This window comes from Equus caballus, unplaced genomic scaffold, assembly GCF_041296265.1.
Source record: "Equus caballus isolate H_3958 breed thoroughbred unplaced genomic scaffold, TB-T2T haplotype2-0000440, whole genome shotgun sequence".
Taxonomy (NCBI): domain Eukaryota; kingdom Metazoa; phylum Chordata; class Mammalia; order Perissodactyla; family Equidae; genus Equus; species Equus caballus.
Window position 1 is genome coordinate 1,187,155 of NW_027222395.1, and position 21,692 is coordinate 1,208,846.

At 43.3% G+C, this 21,692-nt stretch overlaps 1 long non-coding RNA gene across 1 annotated transcript in view; it reads left to right on the forward strand.

Annotated features, from left to right (window-relative positions):
• The first annotated feature begins 221 nt into the window (after positions 1 to 221).
• LOC102150966 (translation initiation factor IF-2) overlaps positions 222 to 21,692 on the forward strand; it is a 96,704-nt gene continuing 75,233 nt past the window's right edge. Inside the window, exons 1-2 of the long non-coding RNA XR_011436144.1 lie at positions 222 to 513; positions 587 to 942. This is a non-coding gene — a long non-coding RNA (translation initiation factor IF-2). The remainder of the gene's footprint in view (positions 514 to 586; positions 943 to 21,692) is intronic.

A 21,692-nucleotide genomic window follows, 5' to 3' on the forward strand; every position in this document is an offset into this window, starting at 1 on the left:
TGTTAAAACAAGAGCTCGGAGCTGGGCCCGGGTGTCCAGAATGGGGGCAGGAAGACCAGGCTGGAAGCCAGGTTTGCGGAGAGCCGGCCAGAGGTCTGCCCCGCCCCCGCAGGTCCCCGCCCCCGCAGGCCCCCGCCCCCTGCAAGCCCCCCGCAGGCCCCCGCCCCGGCCCAGCAGCGGTCAGGGGCTTGGCGGCCTGGGCGCCAGTCCACCAAACCTGAATGTCCCATGGCCGCGCCCCCACCTTCCTGCGCCTGCACAAGTTACCTTGCGCACGGCGGCCTTTCGTCCCGCCCCCGGCTCCCATTGGCCGAGGGCTCCCTTTGTTAGCCGGGCGAGCCGCTGCCATAGGCCGGCAGGGCCGCCGGTCGCCCTGCCGAGGCCCCGCCCCGCCCCGCCCCGCGCCTCCCAGAGCGCGCCAGCCGCTCCGCTCCCAGTTGCTGCGGCCGCGCGGCGCCGAGGGCAGCAGCGGCGACACCGACCTGGAGCGGCAAGACCCGGCGGCGGGGGCGGGCCGCGTCCATGGGCCTGCGGCGGGCGCTCGGCGGCCGTGCGGGCGGGCGGCGGGGACCTCGCGCTCTGTGAGGCCCGCGCCCGGGGCCTCCACGCGATGGGAGGCGCCCGCGTCCCGGCGCCCGCGAGGCCCCGACCGCCGCGCGGCCGGGTGAGAGGCGGCCGGCCGCGGGGCATGCGGCGGCGCCCGCGCTGAGCGGCCCGCCCGCCGCCGTGCATGCTGCCGCCGCCGCCGCGCCGTCCGCCGTCCGCCGCGCAGCGCGCCGGGCCTGGCCGGGCCTCGGGGCCTGCGCCGCCGCCGCGCGACCATGTCGGCTGCCAAGGAGAACCCGTGCGGGAAGTTCCAGGCCAACATCTTCAACAAGTGCAAGTCAGAACTGCTTCAAGCCGCGCGAGTCCCATCTGCTCAACGACGAGGACCTGACGCAGGTGAGCGGGCCGCGCGGGCCTCGCGGGCGCGGGTGCGCCGGCCGGCTGGGGGGCCGTGCGGGGTCCGCGGCGCGGCGCGGCGGGGAGCGCGCGGGCGGCGCGGGACAAAGGGAGGCTCTCCGGTCGTCCGCGGGGCGCCTCCTCCCGCTCCCCGCGGCCCGGCCGTCGCGTGAGTCGTGCCGGGTGTGCCGAGACTCCAACGTGCCTGCTTCTCCGCGGAGGGGACACAGGGCTCGGGAGGGGCCCGCCGCTGCCAGGACCCCGGCGTCTGTCTTGTGGCCGGGCTCGGACTCGTCCGCCCGGGGCGGCTGAGGCCGGAGGACTGTGCGGTGGCCCGTGGGCGCCCCTCTGGTCTGGCGCAGCCGCCGTGTTCCCCGTTGTGGTCGCCGTCGGCGGCCGGAGAGCGGGGCAGGGTCCCGAAGGCTGGCACGAGCGTCCGGCCTTCGAACTTCGGCTGGGGGCCCGCTGTCGGCGGGGGGCTGGGGCTCCTCCCCGCCGGGCGCGGAGTGGGGACTCGGGGTCGGAGGGCCGGGCCCCTTGCCTGGCCCGCGCTGTCGGGAGAGGGCTCGGACCCGTCCCGGAGCTCCCGGGTCGGCGTCAGAGCCGCCGCCTCCAACGACGCCGAGTCCTGGGCCCGTCCCTGGAGTGGCTTCGGAGAGGAGGGCTTTGTGTGGGTGACAGCGGCCTGGGAAGTTGGGCTGCGGTCCCCGGTGGCCCTTGGGGCCCTCAGCGGTCGCCTGCGCTCCCGGCGCCCAGGGTTCTCCAGAGCACTGGCAGGGCTTTCGGACGTGCGGGGTCCTTGCCTCCCTCACCCACCCTCGTCTCCGTCTCCTCAGGAGGCGTCTGTGGCCCCTTCTCGCCGTCTTGCCCAGCCTCCATTCTCTGAGAGCTTTCCCTCCCCTCCCCAAACGAGACCGGGGGAGCTCCTTTCGCATTCCAGCCCGGTGTGACCCAGGTGTCGCCGTCCCTTTGCAGAAGAACCCCCGAGATGGAAGACATTGCTCTGAAGTGCCGCGCCTGGCTGTTTTTCATGGTGCTTAAGCGCTCCCAGGGTTTGACTTGTTTACATGGCAGAGCGGAGTCGGGTGGCAGGGCAGGGGTTGTGGCCTGGGATGTGGTGCCTTCCTCTGAGGTCAGGTTCCCAGCAGCCAGCGAAAGACCCCTTTTATCTAAAACCAAAAGCTTAACCAAACACTCAAGGCTGCAAAGTCATAGATTGTCAGGGCAGAAGGGCCAGGTCAGCTTGGGAAAGGGTGGAATTCAGTTTCCTGGTGAGTGTTCTGGGGTGGGGGGTGGGCTTTAAGGGAGGTTCTCTCTTCTTGACTGGACGCCTTTTTCTGGGAAGCAGTTTGTGTGCTGATGAGGGTCCTGGACCAGGAGTCAGGAGACTTTGCTTCTAATCTTGCTGTCACTTTCAGCTGCACGACCTTGAACAAGTCCCTTTGTATAGTTTCATTTCCTTTTCTATGAATTGGGACTAGGGATCCCTGGGTTTACCACCCTCACCAGGCTGTCGTGGAAAGCAAGGAATGGTCTTATTCAACTTTTTTCTCTTACAATTTAAAAGACAGAAATTGCCTACCGAATAGTGAACTTGGGTTTAGGAAGTTTCTGGGCTTGGCAAGGGTTGTTCTGAGAGAGATTCATGGTTACTCCAAGCGACTGCCAAATTTGGTAAATTGGGTATTTACACCTCATCGGGCCTATTTTCTTATTCTTAAGCTTAGATAAACTAGAGTGAAATCTGCATATTTGAGTTGAATCTGTTAAAAATTAAAAAAAAGTCTGTTGATTATTAATTGGATTCAAGAGAGGTTGTCAAAAATTTGAAGTACTTTACTCCTTTCATTGTATTCGCAGTTTAATTGTGGATTTTGACACAGACCCGAGTCTTCCAGGGCACAGCTGGAACGGTAATTTCTCAAATAATGAGTGGGGTTGTTTGTGCTGGGAGAGATCAGGCCAGCCTTCTACCTCCTGGGATCTTTCAGGAAGAAACTGCTCTTGAAAAGAGGAGGAGGGAGACCCCAGGGCTGTTGCCAATAACCTTAGCTGCTGCTCTCTGCATCCGGCCCTCCCCCGGCCTCTTACTCTTATCCTCCTGGCTCCCTCAGTAAACCTCAGCCAGTCGGTTCCCATCAGTCTGCCCCCTGGTTCCTGCTTCCTGCTGCCCCTGCCCGCCCAGAGCTCCTTTAGACCGTCAAGGCTGGAAGATAGACCAGTGATCATTGAGGCCACCACCCTCTAAGGCGCTATCTTTCAAGAGTTTCAAAATGTGGTAATTTAGGAAAACTGTGTAAGAAAGATTGGAGAGGGAGAAACTAGAGCTGGTATTTTAATATTCTAATGTCAGGTATTAAGGATCTGACTTTAGATGATAGCAATGAAAATAAATGGGAGGGGATGGAGTTAAAAAATAATCACAAATGAAGAATTATCAGATCTTGGAAACTGAAAGCACGTGGGTGGTAAAGGAAAAGTCAAACATGATTTGAGATTTCAATTAATCTCAATTCCCTAGATTCTTCTTATCTTTTACCCTAATAATTCATCTGGCTGTATTTTTATTTACTAAGTAGCATTTTGTACTTTAGATTTTTTTAATGGATTAATATTATCATCTACTTTCTCTGGAGAAATACTTTACTCTTGTCTTTGAACTCCTAGAAGTAATTTAGGGTATTAAAATTGTTGTAGATTTCACAAGGTTGTTAGCTATCATAATCTTAATTAAAAAAAAATTGCAGAGACTATTAGCTGGATTTTTCCAGCGACTACTGAAAGAGCTTTGAGATAAGAAAACAGGCACAAACTATGGAGCCAAGGCAGGTAATTACTACTTTCTGTTGAAATCCCAACAGTTGGGATTAGGCTTCTTTTGTGCCAAGACAATGGCAGTGTTTTCCAAGGTTTGTCCTAACCCTCTCGGTAGTGCCTGATTTGCTTGTCTTTTTTTTTTTTTTTTTAATATTTACCGCATTGTAAAAACTGCTCTTGTTTCTTTGAATGTTTTCCTGCTGATGAACTAGATTGCTTTGAAAAATGTTTTATACGTTATCTTCAAAAATCATATTGCATCCAGGCAAGCTGATGAAGAATTCCAGATCCTGGCAAACTCCTGGCAATACTCCAGTGCATTTACCAACAGGATATTTTTTGCTATGGTGGATTTTGATGAAGGTTCTGATGTATTTCAGATGGTAAGATCTTTGGTTTATTCTATTAAGTAGGAATAGGTAAACTGGAAAAAGTGGAATACATCTTTTCCTATGGCCACAAGAAGTTAAATAGGACTTGTCTTATGTAAAATCTAGAATAGTTAGTGAAATAGAAACTAAACTTGAGCTAACCATGAAATGCAATGGTCAGTGCTAACCTTTTAGAATATGGAAATTGGGTGGTAATCAAGTAATTTTATATATGGTTTTTATTGTGGTAAAATAAACATTAAAAATTACCATTTTAGCCATTTTTTTTTTTTTTTTAAAGATTGGCACCTAGGCTAACAACTGTTGCCAATCTTCCTTTTTCTTTTTAAGGATTGGCACCTGGGCTAACTGTTGCCAATTTTTTTTTCTTTCTCTTTTCTGCCTTATTTCCCAAACCTACCCCAGTACATAGTTGTATATCTTAGTTGCAGGTCCTTCTAGTTGTGGGATGTGGGACGTGGCCTGACGAGCGGTGCCATGTCCACACCCAGGATCCAAACCCTGGGCCGCCGCAGCGGAGCACGCGAACTTAACCACTCGGCCACGGAGCCGGCCCCAATTAGCCATTTTGAAGTGTACAGTTTATCAAGTAACTTTGTAAATCACAGCATAAATCCCGCCATTATGCCACCATTATGTAATATTGAAGTTCTTAGTATAGCTAGGCACCTGTCTTTACCCCCTTGCTTCTTGTCTTAGTGGAAAAGCTCCTTGATCTTGTTCAAAGCTTAAGCCTTTTTCTGTGCCCTGGATCCCATACCCACCCGCTCTGTCAATCATGATCTCTCTCACTTGTATTTTTTTTAATTAAGACTATTTTTTTAGAGCATTTTACAGGTTCACAGCAGAATTGAGAGGTAGATAAGAGATTTCCCATATACTCCCTGCCCTTACACATGGAGAGCCTCCCCTTTTATCAGCATCCCCAACCAGGGTGCTACATTTGTTACAGTTGATGAACCTACATTGACTCATGATAATCACCCGAGGTACATAGTTTACATTACAGTTCACTCTTGGTCATATACATTCTACTGGTTTGGGCAAATGTATAATGACATCTATCTGTTAACACAGTATCACAAAGGGTATTTTTACTGCCCTGAAAATCCTCTGTACTCTGCCAATTCATCCCTCCCCTCTAATCTTTGGTAATCACTGATCTTTTTACTATCTCCAGTTTTGCCTTTTCCAGAATGCCATATAGTGGGAATCGTACAGTATGTAGACTTTTCAGATTGACTTATTTCACTTAGTAATAGGCATTTAAAGTTCTTCCATGTCTTTTCAGGGCTTGATAGCTCGTTTCTTTTAAATGCTGAATAATATTCTATTGTCTAGATGTACCAGAGTTTCTTTATCCATCCACATACTGAGGGACATCTTGGTTGCTTCCAAGTTTTGGCAATTATGAGTAAAGCTGCTGTAAACATCGGTGTGCAGGTTTTTGTGTAGACGTAAGTTTTCAGCTCCTTTGAGTAAATATCAAGGGGCACGATTGCTGGATCATATGGTAAGAGTATGTTTAGATTAGTAAGAAACTGCCAAAATATCTTCCAGAGTTGCTGTATCATTTTGCACTCCCAGCAGCAAAGAATGAGAGTTCCTATTGCTCCACATCCTCAGCATTGGGTGTTGTCAGTGTTCTGCTATTTGGCCATTCTAATAGGTGTTTAGTGGTATCTCCTTCTGATCTACATTTCCCTGATGAATTATGATGTGGAGCATCTTTTCAAATGCTTATTTGCCATCTGTATATCTTCTTTGGTGAGACGTCTGTTAGGGTCTTGTGCGGGGGGCGTCTTTTGCTGAGGAAGATGAGCCCTGAGCTAACATCTGTGCCAATCTTCCTCAATTTTTATTTTTTTAAGGAAGATTAGCTCTGAGCTAACATCTGCCGCCAATCCTCCTCTTTTTGCTGAGGAAGATTGGCCCTGAGCTAACATTCGTGCCTATCTTTCTCTGTATATGTGAGACGCCTACCACAGCATGGCTTGATAAGCAGTGCGTAGGTCTGCACCCAGGATCTGAACTAGCGAACCCTGGGCCACTGAAGCAGAATGTGTGAACTTAACCGCTGTGCCATGGAGCTGGCCCCCAATATTCCTCTATTTTATATGTGGGTCACCGCCACAGCATACCTGACGAGTGGTGTCAGTCCGTACCCGGGAACACGGGCCGCTGAAGCGAGGCAGACTGAACTCAACCACTAGGCCACAGGGCCAGACCCCGTTGGGTCCCTTTTTAAATCAGATTGTTCTCTTATTGTTGAGTTTTAAGAGTTCTTTTTATATTTTAGATAATAATCATTTATCAGAAATGTCTTTTGCAAATTTTTTCTCCCATTCTGTGGCTTGTCATCTTGCTCTCTTGACTTTGTCTTTCACAGAGCGGAAATTTTTAATTAAGTACAACTTATCAATTATGTCTGTCATGGGTTGTGTCTTTGGTGTTTTATCTAAAAAGTCATCACTGTACCCAAAGTCATCTGGGTTTTCTCCTATGTTATCTTCTAGGAGTTTTATATTTTTCCCTTTTGCATTTAGGTCTATGATCCATTTTGAGTTAATTTTTGAGAAAAGTGTAAGATCCATGTCTAGATTAGGTGTTTTTTGTTTGTTTCTTTACTCATGGATGTCCAGTTGTTTTGACGCCATTTGTTGAGATGACTATCCTTTTTGCATTTAACTGCCTTTTCTTTTTTGTCAAATATCAGTTGGCTGTATTTATGTGGGTCTATTTCTGGGCTCTCCATTCCTTTCCATTGATCTGTTTGTCTTTTCTTTGCCAATCCCACACTTTCTTGATTACTTGTAGCCTGAAGTTGGGTAGTGTCAGTCCTCCAACTTTGTTCTCCTTCAATATTGTGTTTGCTGTTCTGGGTTTGCCTCTTCATATAAACTTTAGCATCAGTTTGTCAATACCCACAAAATTGCTTGCTCGGATTTTGATTGGGATAGCACTGAATCTATAGATGAAGTTAGGAAGAACTGGGATCTTGACAATATTGAGTCTTCTTCTCCATGAACATGGAGTGTCTCTGCATTTCTTTAGTTCTTTGATTTCTTTCATCACAGTTTTGTAGTTTTCCACGTATACATCTTGTACATGTTTTCCCGAATTTATCTCTAAGCATTTCATTTTTGAGGATGGTAATGTAAATGATGTGTTTTTAATTTCAAATTTCTCTTGTTCATTGCTGGTATATAAGAAAGCAGTTGACTTTTGTATATTAACCTTGTATCCTGCAACCTTGCGGTAATCCCTTGTTAGTTTCAGGAGTTATCTTGGTTTATTTTTTCAGATCTTCTAAATAGATGATCATGTCATCTTTGAACAAAAACAGCTTTCTTTCTTCCTTCCCAATCTATATGCTTTTTATTTCCTTTTCTTGTCTTATTGCATTAACTAGAAATTCCAGTACGATGTTGAAAAGGAGTAATGAGAGGGGACATCCTCGTACCTGATCTTAGTGGGATAGCTTCGAGTTTCTCATCATTGAGTATGATGTTAGCTGTAGGATTTTTGTAGATATTCTTTATCAAGTTGAGCAAGTTCCTGTCTACTCCTTGTTTACTGAGAGTTTTTATCATGAATAGGTTTGGATTTTGTCAAATGCTTTTCCTGAACCTATTGAAATGATCATGTGGGGTTTTTTTTAGCCTATTGATGTGATGGATAACATTAATTAACTTTTGAGTGTTGAACCAGCCTTGCATACTTGTGATAAATCCTACTTGGTCATGGTGTATAATTCTTTTTATGTGTTGTTGATTTCATGTGCTAATTTTTTTTTCTTAGGATTGGCAGCTGAGCTAACATCTGTTGCCAATCTTTTTTTTTCTTCTCCCCAAAGCCCCCCAGTACATAGTTGTACATTCTAGTTGTAGGTCCTTCTGGTTGTGCTATATGGGACACTGCCCCAGCATGGCTTGATGAACGGTGCCATGTCTGTGCCCAGGATCCGAACCAGGGAAACCCTGGCCCAGTGAAGCGGCGTGGAGGAACTCAACCACTCGTCCATGGGGCCAGCCCTTAATTTTTTTTTTATATGAGTACAGCACATGAGATATTTATTATATAGACATACACAAGAGGGAGTATATTGCAACACTGTTTTATATTGGACTTTTTTTTATTGAGGTTATGATAGTTTGCAACACTGTGAAATTTCAGTTGTATGTTATTCTTTGTCAGTCACCATACAGATGCACCCCTTCACCCTTTGTGCCCACCCCCCAGCCTCCTTCCCCCAGTAACCACTAAGCAGTTCTCTTTGTGCATGTGTTTGTTCGTCTTCCATATTTGAATGGAATCATACAGTGTTTATCTTTCTCTGCCTGGCTTACTTCACTTAACATAAAACCTTCAAGGTCCATCCATGTTGTTGCAAGTGGGATGATTTTGTCTTTTTTTTATGGCTGAGTAGTACTCCATTGTCTGTGTATAACACATCTTCTTTATCCAGTCATCAGTTGATGGGCGCTTGAGTTGCTTCCACATCTTGGCTGTTGCGAATAATGCTGCAGTGAACATAGGGGTGCATAAGTTTCTTTGAATTGTTGATTTCATGTTCTTTGGATAAATACCCAGTAGTGGGATATTGTGTTATTTCTATTTTTAATGTTTTGAAAAATATTCATACTGTTTTTCCATAGTTGCTGCACCAGTTTGCATTCCCACCAGCAGTGTATGAGGGTTCCCTTTTCTCCACACCCTCTCCAACATTTGTTCTTTTTTGTCTTGGTGATTATAGCCGTTCTGACAGGTGTAAGGTGATACTTAGTGTAGTTTTGATTTGCATTCTCCTGATGATTAGTGATGTTGAAGATCTTTTCATGTGCCTGTTGGCCATCTGCTTTGGAGAAATGTCTGTTCATATCCTCTGCCCATTCTTTTTATCGGGTTATTTTTTTGTTTTTGAATTATGTGAGTTCTTTATATATATTTTGGAGATTAATGACTTGTTGGATATATGGTCAGCCAATATTTTCTCCCAGTTGGTGGATTGTCTTTTCGTTTTCTTCCTGGTTTCCTTTGCATGCAGAAGCTCTTTAGTCTGATGAAATCCCATATGTTTGTTGTTGTTCTTTCTCTTTAACAACAGTGAATTTGATAGACCAATTTCCTTAAGGATTTCTAGATTGAGATACATGCTTTCGTAGATTATCCTTCGCTAATGTTGTCACCCATTAGTTTAGTCAAAACAGCCAAGGTAGATGAGTGGATGAATGGCTGTTTTCAATGGTTATCTAGCTTCTGTTCCAGTCAGTAAACACTGTAAGTAGTTTCTTTTTGCTACTAAATAGTTGACTTGAAACAGTTACCCAGACATGATAAGTTCTATGAGACTGGGCAATAGTACATTTTCAAACATGGAGTAGAAACATTGGACAGGATGTAAAGAGATCTGGCTTTTAAACAGGTTTTAGTCCTTACTCTTTCTGTCTAGCTTTGTGACCATAGGGCAGTCGCCTGAACCTCTCTGTACCCATTTATTTATTCTAATGTGAGTGCATTGTACTAAATCACCTCAGTGTCCCTTCCAGCACTACTGTTGTATGATGCAAAATATTAAAGATGTATTTACATTTTGAATAGAGATCATTTGTGATATTCAGGTTTGGTGTTAAATTAAATCAGCTGAAATGCAGGATGTTTTGTGGTCAGATTTCTAAAGAAGCTGTGAAATGCTTATGGGGGCCATTATAGCTGCTAATTGTATAATAATATGCATTGAAATATTTTTTAGAAAGGATACACTTGGAACCAATATGTTAATATCAGATGTTGATTCAGATGGGTTCTGCCGAATTATGAACAAGGATGAGATCAACAATGGTAACAGTATACTAATATTATAGAAAGTCAAAGCCCAAGGGACCTTCGATGCCATTTAATCAGCCCCTTCATTTTGACTGCTAAAGAAAACTGGCCCTAAAGAGATGAAGCAATTTACTGAAGGTTATTCCACGGAAATGCCTTCAGGTTTCCCATTTTGCTGCATATTCCCTATGGATTAGGTTCACTTGGAGATTCAAATTACTCCCTGGAGACACGAAAACTGCAGTTAATCGACCTTGACCGCAGTTAATCGACCTTGGTTGCTTCCTGACATCTGAATTGTTGGGAGAAGGATCCTAATTAGAGACATTAGCCCGGAGGGGCTGATGCAGGTTTTAGCAGTAAGGAGGAGTTTTGATTGACTCCTTTTAATACGTGAAAGTAGAATTTGGGTGGGGAGACAGCAGCAGAAGCCTAGAGATTACTCTTCAGAACTCTTCGTACTTCCTTTCACTCTCAACTTTCCCTGGGCGTAATTAGGGGAAAAAGTACTGATGACTGTCAATCATAAGATAAATACAAATCAAAATCACAGTGGCATCCCACCTCACACCCATTAGGATGGCTACAATCAAAAGAACAAACTGAATGTTGGCAAGGATAGAGAGAAATTGGAACCCTCGTGCACTGCTGCATAGTGGGAATATAAAATGGTGCAGCTGCTATGGAAAGTAGTATGGCAATTCCTCAAAAAATTAAAAGTAGAATTACCATATGATCCAGCAATTCCTCTTCTGGGTACATGTCCAAAAGAATTAGAAGCAGAATCTCAAAGAGATATTTGTACCACTGCGTTCATAACAGCATTATTCACAATAGCCAAAAAGTAAAAGCAACCCAAGTGTTCATCGACAGGTGAATGGACAAAGAAAACGTGGTATATACATGTAAGGGAATATTACTCTGCTTTAAAATGAAGGAAATTCTGACACATACTATCACATGGATAAACCTTGAGGACATTATGCTGAATGAAATAAGCCAGTCACAAAAGACGACAAATACTGTATGATTGCACTTATATGAGGCGCCTACGGTAGTCAAATTTGATGCGGGGTCAGTGAGCCGAGGAGTCGAAAGAAAGATTTCTTAGACTCTTAAGATCTGGCAGTAGTGCTCTTTTATTTAGAGGATAGTGTGGAATAGCATGGGGACAGGACCCATGGGCAGTCAGAGCTTCTGCTGCTGCCGCTTCTGCTGCCCCCGCTGGCATGGGGACAGAGCCCATGGGCAGGCAGAGCTGGTGTGTGGGGACAGGACCCACGGGCAGGCAGAGCTCCTGCTGCTGCCTCTGCTGCCCCCACTGGCATGGGGACAGGACCTATGGGCAGGCAGAGCTGGTGTGTGGGGACAGGACCCATGGGCAGGCAGAGCTGGTGTGTGGGGACAGGACCCACGGGCAGTCAGAGCTCCTGCTGCTGCCTCTGCTGCCCCCGCTGGCATGGGGCCAGGACCCATGGGCAGGCAGAGCTGGTGTGTGGGGACAGGACCCACGGGCAGTCAGAGCTCCTGCTGCTGCCTCTGCTGCCCCCGCTAGCATGGGGACAGGACCTATGGGCAGGCAGAGCTGGTGTGTGGGGACAGGACCCATGGGCAGGCAGAGCTGGTTTGTGGGGACAGGACCCACGGGCAGTCAGAGCTCCTGCTGCTGCCTCTGCTGCCCCCACTGGCATGGGGACAGGACCCATGGGCAGGCAGAGCTGGTGTGTGGGGACAGGACCCACGGGCAGTCAGAGCTCCTGCTGCTGCCTCTGCTGCCCCCACTGGCATGGGGACAGGACCTATGGGCAGGCAGAGCTGGTGTGTGGGGACAGGACCCATGGGCAGGCAGAGCTGGTGTGTGGGGACAGGACCCACGGGCAGTCAGAGCTCCTGCTGCTGCCTCTGCTGCCCCCGCTGGCATGGGGACAGGACCCACGGGCAGGCAGAGCCGCTGCTGCTGCCCCCGCTGGCATGGGGACAGGACCCATGGGCAGGCAGAGCTGGTGCGTGGGGACAAGACCCACGGGCAGTCAGAGCTCCTGCTGCTGCCCCGAGTTGAGGGTTAGGGCTAAATTTAAGGCATAGGTATATGATTCATCTCTTTACAAGACAAAGGAAAGAACATGAAAAAAAGTTAAAATGGTATCAGTGCAGGTGGGGTCTGGTCATTGGGTGATCCCATGACTTTTAGACAAGAATCAAATTGGATTAAGTAAAGGTTAGAAAGGTTAGACGCCACCACCCTAAACCAGTTACATGAGATTGCCAGACAGCAACCAACTTAAGTTCTTGCCTCTGGCATTGACCAAGAGCCTCTAGAGATAAGACCATCCCCCCCTCTTCCTGGCACAGAGAGGGAGGCATCTTCACAGATAGAGGTTTCCCTTAGAAATGTAAATGTTTCCCAACAAAGGGGCAAGCAAATTCCACTCCTTGGAGCCTGAATCTCATCTGTAGTTTTAAAACTAACCAGCCTAAAAATCCTCATCATAAGCCATTTTAAAATTAAGCAGCCTAAAAATCCTCATCATAAACGTTGAAGCATGATCTTCAGGCTCTTCTGGGTGACAGTTTAGGGGCGTTCAAGTAAACCCTGCCTGCAGAATCAGTGGTGACTAGTATATTTCTGTTTTTTTTCTTTTCTTTGTGAGGAAGATTCACCCCGAGCTAACATCCCTGGCCAATCCCCCCCTTTTTTTTTCTTTGCGTGAGGAAGATTAACCCCGAGCTAGTATCTGTGCTGATCTTCCCCTACTTTGTACATGGGATGCCTACACAGCATGACTGACGAGTGGAATAGGTCTGCACCTGGGATCCGAACCCGCGAACCCCCCAGGCAGCTGAAGCAGAGCCCACAGAACTTTAACCTACTGAGCCGTGGGGCTGGCCCCTGATTAGTATATTCCAGTGAGTGCTTTGTATCCTTTTGTGTGTGTCGGGGAGGGGGAGGGGCAGGCAGCAAAGATTGGCCCTGAGCTAGTCTTGCCAATCTTCCTCTGTTTGCTTGAGGAAGATTGGCCCTGAACTAAAATTCGTGCTAATCTTCCTCTATCTTGTATGTGGGATTGCCACTAGAGGATGGCTTGATGAGACATGTGTAGGCTGTGCCTGGAATCTGAACCATGAACCCCAGGCTGCCAAAGCAGAGTACGCAAACTTAACCACTATGCCACCGGACCAGCCCCTCATTGTTCTTTTAATGTGCAATTTCCTGATGACATATGATGTTGAGCATTTTTTATAAGTTTATTTGCCATCAGCATATCTTCTTTGATGAGGTGTCTGTTCAGTTCTTTTGCCCATTTTTAAGTTGAGTCTTTGTTTTCTTATTGTTGAGTTGTAAGAGTTCTTTGCATATCTTGGATACCAGTCCTTTATTAGATATATCTTGTAAAGATTTTCTCCCAGTCTCTGGCTTATCTTTTCATTCTCTTAACAGTGTCTTTTGCAGAGCAGAAGTTTTTAATTAATAATAAAATCCAAGTTATCAATTTTTTCTTTAATAGATCATGCTTTTTGTGTTGCATCTGAGAAGTCATTGCCAAACTCACAATCCCCTAGATTTTCTCCCATTTTGCTTATAGGAGTTTATAGTTTTGTATTTTAAATTTAGATCTGTATCCATTTTGAGTTAATTTTTATGAAAAGTGCAAGGTCTGTGTCTAGCTTTGCTTTCTTCGCATGTAAATGTCCATTTCTTCTAGCACCATTTGTTGAAAAGACTGTCCTCTCCCCATTGAATTGCCTTTGGTCCTTTGTCAGAGATCAGTTGACTGTTTGTGCGGGGTTATTTCTGGGCCCTCTATTCTGTTCCACTGATCTATCTGTGCATTCTTCCACTAATAGTACACTGCCTTAATATTGAAATTACGTCCATTGTTTGAATAGGAAATCCACTCAGATGGTACAAAATATAAGCGGGACGAAGAGTATATAGTGAAGTATAGTGAAGGCGCCTCCTGCCCTGTTCCCCCAGCTACCAGATTACTTTCCCAAGGCTGCCACCATTATCAAGCGTAATTTTCATTCTTTCCGAGTTATTTCACTTTTTATCTTATCTTATCTTCTCTCTCCTCCCCCCACTCACCCCTAACACAAATGTTAAAATACTATGCACAGTGTTATGTGACTTGCTTTTTTTTTCATTAATGGTATAACTAGGAAAACATCTCACATATCTGTACATCTAGCCCTGCCTTCTTTAAAAAAGTTTTTATTGTGGCAAAAAAGCCCACAAAACATTCCATTTACCACTTTAACCATTTTCAGTGTGCAGTTCGGTAGTGTTAAGTATCTCCACATTGTTGTGCGACAGATCTTTCAAACCGCATAATCTCACAAAACTGAAACTCTATACCCATTAAACACTAATGCCCCCTCCCTAACCCTTGTCAACCACTTTTCTACTTTCTGTTTCTATGATTTTGACTATTTTAGATATTTCATAGGAATGGAATCATAAAGCATTTGTCCTTTTGTGACTGCTTTATTTCCCTTAGCGTGATATCCTCGAGGTTCGTTCATGTCGTAGCACATGAAAGGATTGCCTTCTTTTTTAAGGCTGCATAATATTCCATTGTGTGTGTATGTATTTATGTATGTATGTATATATGTATGTATGCATATCACATTTTCTTTTTTATATATATGTTCTTTATTTTATTGAGGTCATAATAGCTTATAACATTGTGAAATTTCAGTTGTACGTTATTATTTGTCAGTTATCATATATATATGTGCCCTTTACTTCTTTTGTCCACTTCCCAACCCCCTCCTGCTCTGGTAACCACTAATCTGTTCTCTTTGTCCATATATTTGTTTATCTTCCACATATGAGTGAAATCATTTGGTGTTTTTCTTTCTCTGCCTGGTCTATTTAGCTTAACATAATAGTCTCAAACTCCGTCCATGTTGTTGCAAATGGGACGGTTTTGTCTTTTTCTATGGCTGAGTAGTATTCCATTGTGTGTATATATACCACATCTTCTTTATCCATTCGTCAGTCGATGGGCAATTGGGTTGACTTCTGTATCTTGGCTATAGTGAATAATGCTGCAATGAACATAGGAGTGCATAAGTCTCTTTGAATTGTTGATTTCAAATTATTTGGATAAATACCCAGTAGTGGGATAGCCAGGTCATATGGTATTTCTTTTTTTCTTTTTTTTCTTTTCTTTTAAGATTGGCACCTGGGCTAACAACTGTTGCCAGTCTTTTTTTTTTTCTGCTTTATCTCCCCAAACCCCCCTGTACACAGTTGTATATCTTAGTTGCAGGTCCCTCTGTTTGTGGGATGTGGGACACTGCCTCAACATGGCCTGACGAGCGGTGCCATGTCCACGCCCAGGATCTGAACCCTGGGCCGCCGCAGCGGAGTGCGCGAACTTAACCACTCGGCCATGGGACTGGCCCCAACCAATCTTCTTCTTTTTTTTTTTCCTTCTTCTTCTCTCCAAAGCCCCCCAGTATATTCTAGTTGTGAGTACCTCTGGTTGTGCTATGTGGGATGCCGTTTCAGCATGGCCTGATGAGCGGTGGCATGTCCGCACCCAGGATCCAAACCTATGAAACCCTGGGCCACCGAAGCAGAGCACGTGAACCCAACCGCTCGGCCACGGGGCCAGCCCCCATATGGTATTTCTATTTTTACTTTTTTGATAAATCTCCATGCTGCTTTCTATATTAGCTATACCAGTTTGCATTCCCACCAGCAGTGTAGGAGGGTTCCCTTGTCTCCACATCCTCTCCAACATTTACTGTTTTTTTGTCTTGGTGATTATAGCCATTCTAACAGGTGTAAGGTGGTATCTCATTGTAGTTTTGATTTTCATTTCCCTAATAATTAGTTACGTTGAACATCTTTTCATGTGCTTATTGTATATCTTCTTTGGGAAAATGTCTGTTTGTATCCTCTGCCCATTTTTTGATCAGGTTGTTTGTTTTTTGGTTGAGTTGTATGAGTTCTTTATATATTTTGGAGATTAACCTCTTGTCAGATATATGATTTGCAAATATTATCTCCCAGTTGGTGGGTTGTCTTTTCATTTGCTTCATGGCTTTCCTTGCCTTGCAGAAGCTTTTTAGTCTGATGTAGGCCCATTTGTTTATTTTTTCTTTTGTTTCTCTTGCCTGAAGAGACATAGTATTTGATAAGGTCCTTCTAAGACTGATGTCAAAGAGTGCACTACCTATGTTTTCTTCTAGGAGTTTTATGGTTTCACATCTTACATTCAAGACTTCACTCCATTTTGGGTGATTTTTGTGTATGATGCAAGATAATGGTCTACTTTCATTCTTTTGCATGTGGCTGTCCAGTTTTCCCAACACCATTTATTGAAGAGACTTTCCTTTCTCCATTGTATATTCTTGACACCTTTGTCAAAGATTAGCTGTCCATAGATGTGTGGTTTTCATTCTGGGCTTTCAATTCTATTGCATTGATATGTGTGCCTGTTTTTGTACTAGTTACCATGCTGTTTTGATCCCTGTAGCTTTGTAGTATGTTTTGAAGTCAGGGATTGTGATGCCTCCAGCTTCGTTCATCTTTCTCAGCATTGCTTTAGAAATTTGGGGTCTTTTGTTACCCCATATGAATTTTAGGATTGTTTGTTTTATTTCTGTGAAGAATGTCATTAGGATTCTAACTGGGATTGCATTGAATGTGTAAATTGCTTTAGGTATTATGGGCATTTTAACTATGTTTACTCTTCAGATCCATGAGCATGGAATATCTTTCCCTTTCTTTATGTCATCATCGATTTCTTTCAATGATGTCTTGTAGTTTTCAGTGTATAGATCTTTTACCTCCTTGGTTAAATTTATTCCTAGATATTTTGTTCTTTTTGTTGCGATTGTAAATGGGATTGTATTCTTGAGTTCTCTTTCTGTTAGTTCGTTATTAGAGCATAGAAATGCAACTGATTTTTGTAAGTTGATTTTGTACCCTGCAGCTTTGCTGTAGTTCTTGATTAGTTCTAATAGTTTTCCAATGGATTCTTTAGAGTTTTCTACATATAAAATCATGTCATCTGCAAACAGGGAGAGTTTCTCTTCTTTCTTTCTAATTTGGACAACTTTTTTTTTCTTGCCTAATTGCTCTGGCCAAAACCTCCACTACTATGTTGAATAGGAGTGGCGAGAGTGGGCACCCTTGTCTTGTTCCTGTTCTCAGAGGGATGGCTCTTAGTTTTTCCTTGTTGAGTATGATGTTGGCTGTGGGTTTGTCATATATGGCCTTTATTATGTTGAGGTACTTTCCTTCTATACCCATTTTATTGAGAGTTTTTATTGTAAAAGGGTGTTGGATCTTGTCAAATGCTTTTTCTGCATCTATTGAGATGATCATATGATTTTTATTCCTCATTTTCATAATATGGTGTATCACATTGATTGATTGGTGGATGTTTAACCATCTGTGCATCCCTGGTGTAAATCTCACTTGATCATGGTGTATAATCTTTCTGATGTATTGCTGTATTCGGGTTGCCAATATTTTGTTGAGGTATATCACGTTTTCTTTATTCACTCATCGTAAAAGGACGTTTGGATTGTTTCCCCCTTTGGCTATTGTTAATAATGCTACCATAAACATCAGTATCAAATATCTCTCTGAGACCCTGCTTTCTTTTGTTTTAGGTATGCATCCAGAAGTGGAAGTGTTAGACCATATGGTAATCCTATTTTTAACTTTTTGAGGAACCTCCATACTGTTTTCCACAGCAGCTACACCATTTTACATCCCCACCAACAGTGCGTAAGTGTTCCCTTTCACCACATCCTCACCAGCATTTATTCCTGTCTTTTTATCATAGCCATTCCAACAGGCAGGAGGTAATATCTCATTGTTGTTTTGATTTGAATTTCTCTTATGATTTGTGATGTTGAGCATCTTTTCATATGTTTGTTGGACATTTGTATATCTTCTTTGGGGAATTGTCTATTCAAGTCCTTTACCAATTTTTTTAATGGACTTATTTGTTTTTTGGTGTTAAATTGTACAAGTGCCTTATATATTCTGGATATTAACCCCTTATCAATATATGATTTGCAAGTATTTTCTCCTATTCCATAGGTTGTCTTTTTTTTTTTAAAGATTGGCAACTGAGCTAACAACTGTTGCCAATCTTCTTTTTTTTTCTTCCCAAAGACCCCCCCTACATAGTTGTATATTCTAGTTGTGAGTGCCTCTCGTTGTGCTGTGTGGGATGCTGCCTCAGCATGGCCTGATGAGCGGTGCCATGTCTGTGCCCAGGATCCGAACTGGCGGAACCCTGGGCCATGGAAGTAGAGCACACAAACTTAACCACTCAGCCAGGGGGCCAGCCCCAGTAGGTTGTCTTTTCATTCTGTTGATAGTTTCCTTTGATGTGCAGAAGTTTTTAAGCTTGATATACAGTCATGCATTGCTTAAAGATGGGGAAGTCTGAGAACTGCATCATGTGGTGGTTTCCAAGTTGTGCAAAGATCATAGAGTGTACTTACACAAACCTAGATGGTATAACCTACTACACACCTAGGCTGTATGGTATTAATCTTATGGGACCACTGTTGTACGTGTGGTCCGTTGTTAACTGAAACGTTGTTATGTGGCACACAACTGTAGTCTCATTTGTCTATTTTACTTTTGCTGCCTGTGCTTTTGGTGTCATATCCAAGAAACCATTGTCAAATCTAATGGCCTGAATCTTTCCCCCTATGTTTTCTTCTAGGAATTTTATAGGTTTAGGTCTTTAATCCATTTTGAGGTAAGTTTTGTATATGGTGTAAGTTGAGGGTCCAACTTCACTATTTGCAAGTGGATATCCAATTTTCCTCACACCATTTGTTGAACAGACTTTCTTTTCCCCATTGTGTAGTCTTGGCATCCTTGTTGAAAGTTATTTGGCCATATATGCAAAGGTTTATTTCTGGGCTTTCTTTTCTGTTCCATTGGTTTATATATCTGTCTTCATGCCAATGCCACATCATCTTGATTACTGTTGCTTTGTAGTATTTTTTGAAATCAAGAAATGTGTAGTCTTCACCTTTGCTCTTTCTTTGTAAGATTGTGTTGGCTATTCAGGGTCCCTTGAGCTTCCATGTGAATTTTAGGATTTTTTTCTATTTCTGCAAATAATGATGTTGGGCCTTTGATAGGGATTTCATTGGATTTGCAGGTCCCTTTGGCTGGTGTGGCCATTTAACAACACTAAGTCTTCCAGTCCATGAGCATGGCGTATCTTTCCATTCATTTGTACTTTCTTTTAGGAATAGTTTCTAGATTTCAGTGTACAAATCTTTTGCCTCCTTGGTTCAGTTTATTCCTTAGTATTTTATCCTTTCTGTTGCTATAGTAAATGAGATTTGTTTAAATTTTTTTTTGGATTGATCATTGTTAGTGCATGGAAATGCAAATGATTTTTGAAAAATTTTTATATTAAGGTGCTATGTGGTATTCCGTTGTATGCATAGCACACTTCACTTAACCGGTCTCCTATTGAGGAATATCTATGTCATTTACAAAGCTTTGATGTTACAAACAATGCTGCAGTGAATAGTCTTGTGAACATCTCATTTTTCACATATATCTGTTGGGTAAATTCCTAGAAGTTAAATTTCTGGATTAAAGGATATACGCATTTAAAAATTTCATAGATATTGCCAAAGCATTATGATTTTGACATAAAATAGTCACAATTTGTGATGGTATTTATTACAAATTATGAGAGCATGTATTTTCTCCTCCAATTTGCTCTTTTAAGGGTAATTTACTTTGTCTTTCTTCGAAAGCAGATTCACAAATTACACATTTATGGTCAAGAGTCCAAGAAAGGGTTTTATGTTGATTTCTGTGGCAATTTGATGAAAAATATGAAAGCGATATGGGCCAGTGAACTTTTTCTAAAATATAGCTGAAGGAAACTCATTGAGAATCATCTACTAAAAGTGATGTATGTACAATAATCTATCAGTAAAACTTTGTTAGTCATCCTTTATTGGACTTGTCTTTCTTATGATTCACAAATTTTAAAAATTCTGTGATTGTCAATTTGTTATTAAGATGTTTCTCTATTTGTGGAATTTGTCATTTAATGCTGTTTAGTGTTAAGGAGTCTTGTCAGCAAGAACTAGTTTAAAAGTCGTGTGCTGTCATGTAATGGAGTGGCTCTCCTGTCAAATTTATTGCATTCCCCAAGGAGGAAAATATAACTTCTGCAAATTGTATGTTTAAGTGACATTTAATGTATGGAAGACAAGAATAAAATCAGTATACCAGATACAGAAGTCTAGTTTGTATATTTGGCAATGGTACTTGAATACTTGACAGAGGACTTGAAATGTGTAAAAGCTTCTCTTGATTAAAAAGTTGCCTGAGTCTATCAGATTATCAAAGTGTTCCATTCAAGAAAGGCTCATCACTTGCTATTCCAGTAGAAAGTAGCAACCCTGTCACCTAAACACAACAGGAGGTCTTGCAAATTTCAAGAAAAGTAAATGGAATGGACTAAAACATGTATGGCGGAATAAAATTGGAAATAAAATTTGAGGCCATTTGATTTTAGAGAACTGATTTGTGACTTGCAGAGATTACCAATCGACAATTAACTTATAGAACATGAAAGTTGGAGAGGCTTTTGGAGCTCATCCAGCCAAACCTCTGTAATGAGGAGAAAATAGACCTAGATTGGTTGTTCTGTGAGCTAAATATCACATCAGACTGGGGAAAAGGTCGATGTGTATGTGTATTCCAAGTGGCAGTTTTGGATTTATTCAATATTGAAAGAATTGTATGCAGATCTCAAGTTGGTCTTATGTTACACACACACACACACACACACACACACACACACACAGGCATACATTGGGGATATTGTGGGTTTGGTTCCAGACCACCACAATAAAGCAAATAGCACAACAAAGTGAGTCACAGGAACTTTTTGGTTTCCCAGGACATATAAAAGTTATGTTGACACTATGCTATAGTCTATTAAGTCTATTAATATTAAGTGGCATTATGTCTGAAAATATATACATGCCTTAATTAAAAATACTTTATCGCTAAAAAATGCTAACCATCATCTGAGCCTTCTGTAAGTCATAATTTTTTTTGCTGGTGGAGGGTCTTGCCTCAATGCTGATGGCTGCTGACTGATCAGGGTGGTTATTGCTGAAGGTTGGGGTGGCTGTGGCAACTTCTTAAAATAAGACAACAGTGAAGTTTGCCACATTGATTGATTCTTTCTTTCATGAATGATTTCTCTGCAGCATGTGATGCTGTTTGATAGCATTTTACCCACAGAACTTCTTTCGAAATTGGAATCAATCCTCTCAAAGCCTGCTACTGCTTTATCGACTAAGTTTATGTAATATCCTAAATTCTTTGTTGTCATTTCAATAATCTTCACAGCATCTTCTCCAGGAGTAGGTTCCATCTCAAAAAACCACCTTCTTTGCTCATCCATAAGAAGCAACTCCTCATCTGTGAAAGTTTTATCATGCGATTGGAGCAATATAGTCACCTCCTCACGTTCCACTTCCAATTCTAGTTCTCTTGCGATTTCCACCACATCTGCCGTTACTTCCTCCGCTGAAGTCTTGAACCCCTCAAAGTCATCCATGAGGTTTGGAATCAACTTCTTCTAAACTCCTGTTAATGTTGCTATTTTGACCTGTTCCCATGAATCACAAATATTCTTAGTGGCATCTGGAATGGTGAATCCTTTCCAGAAGGTTTGC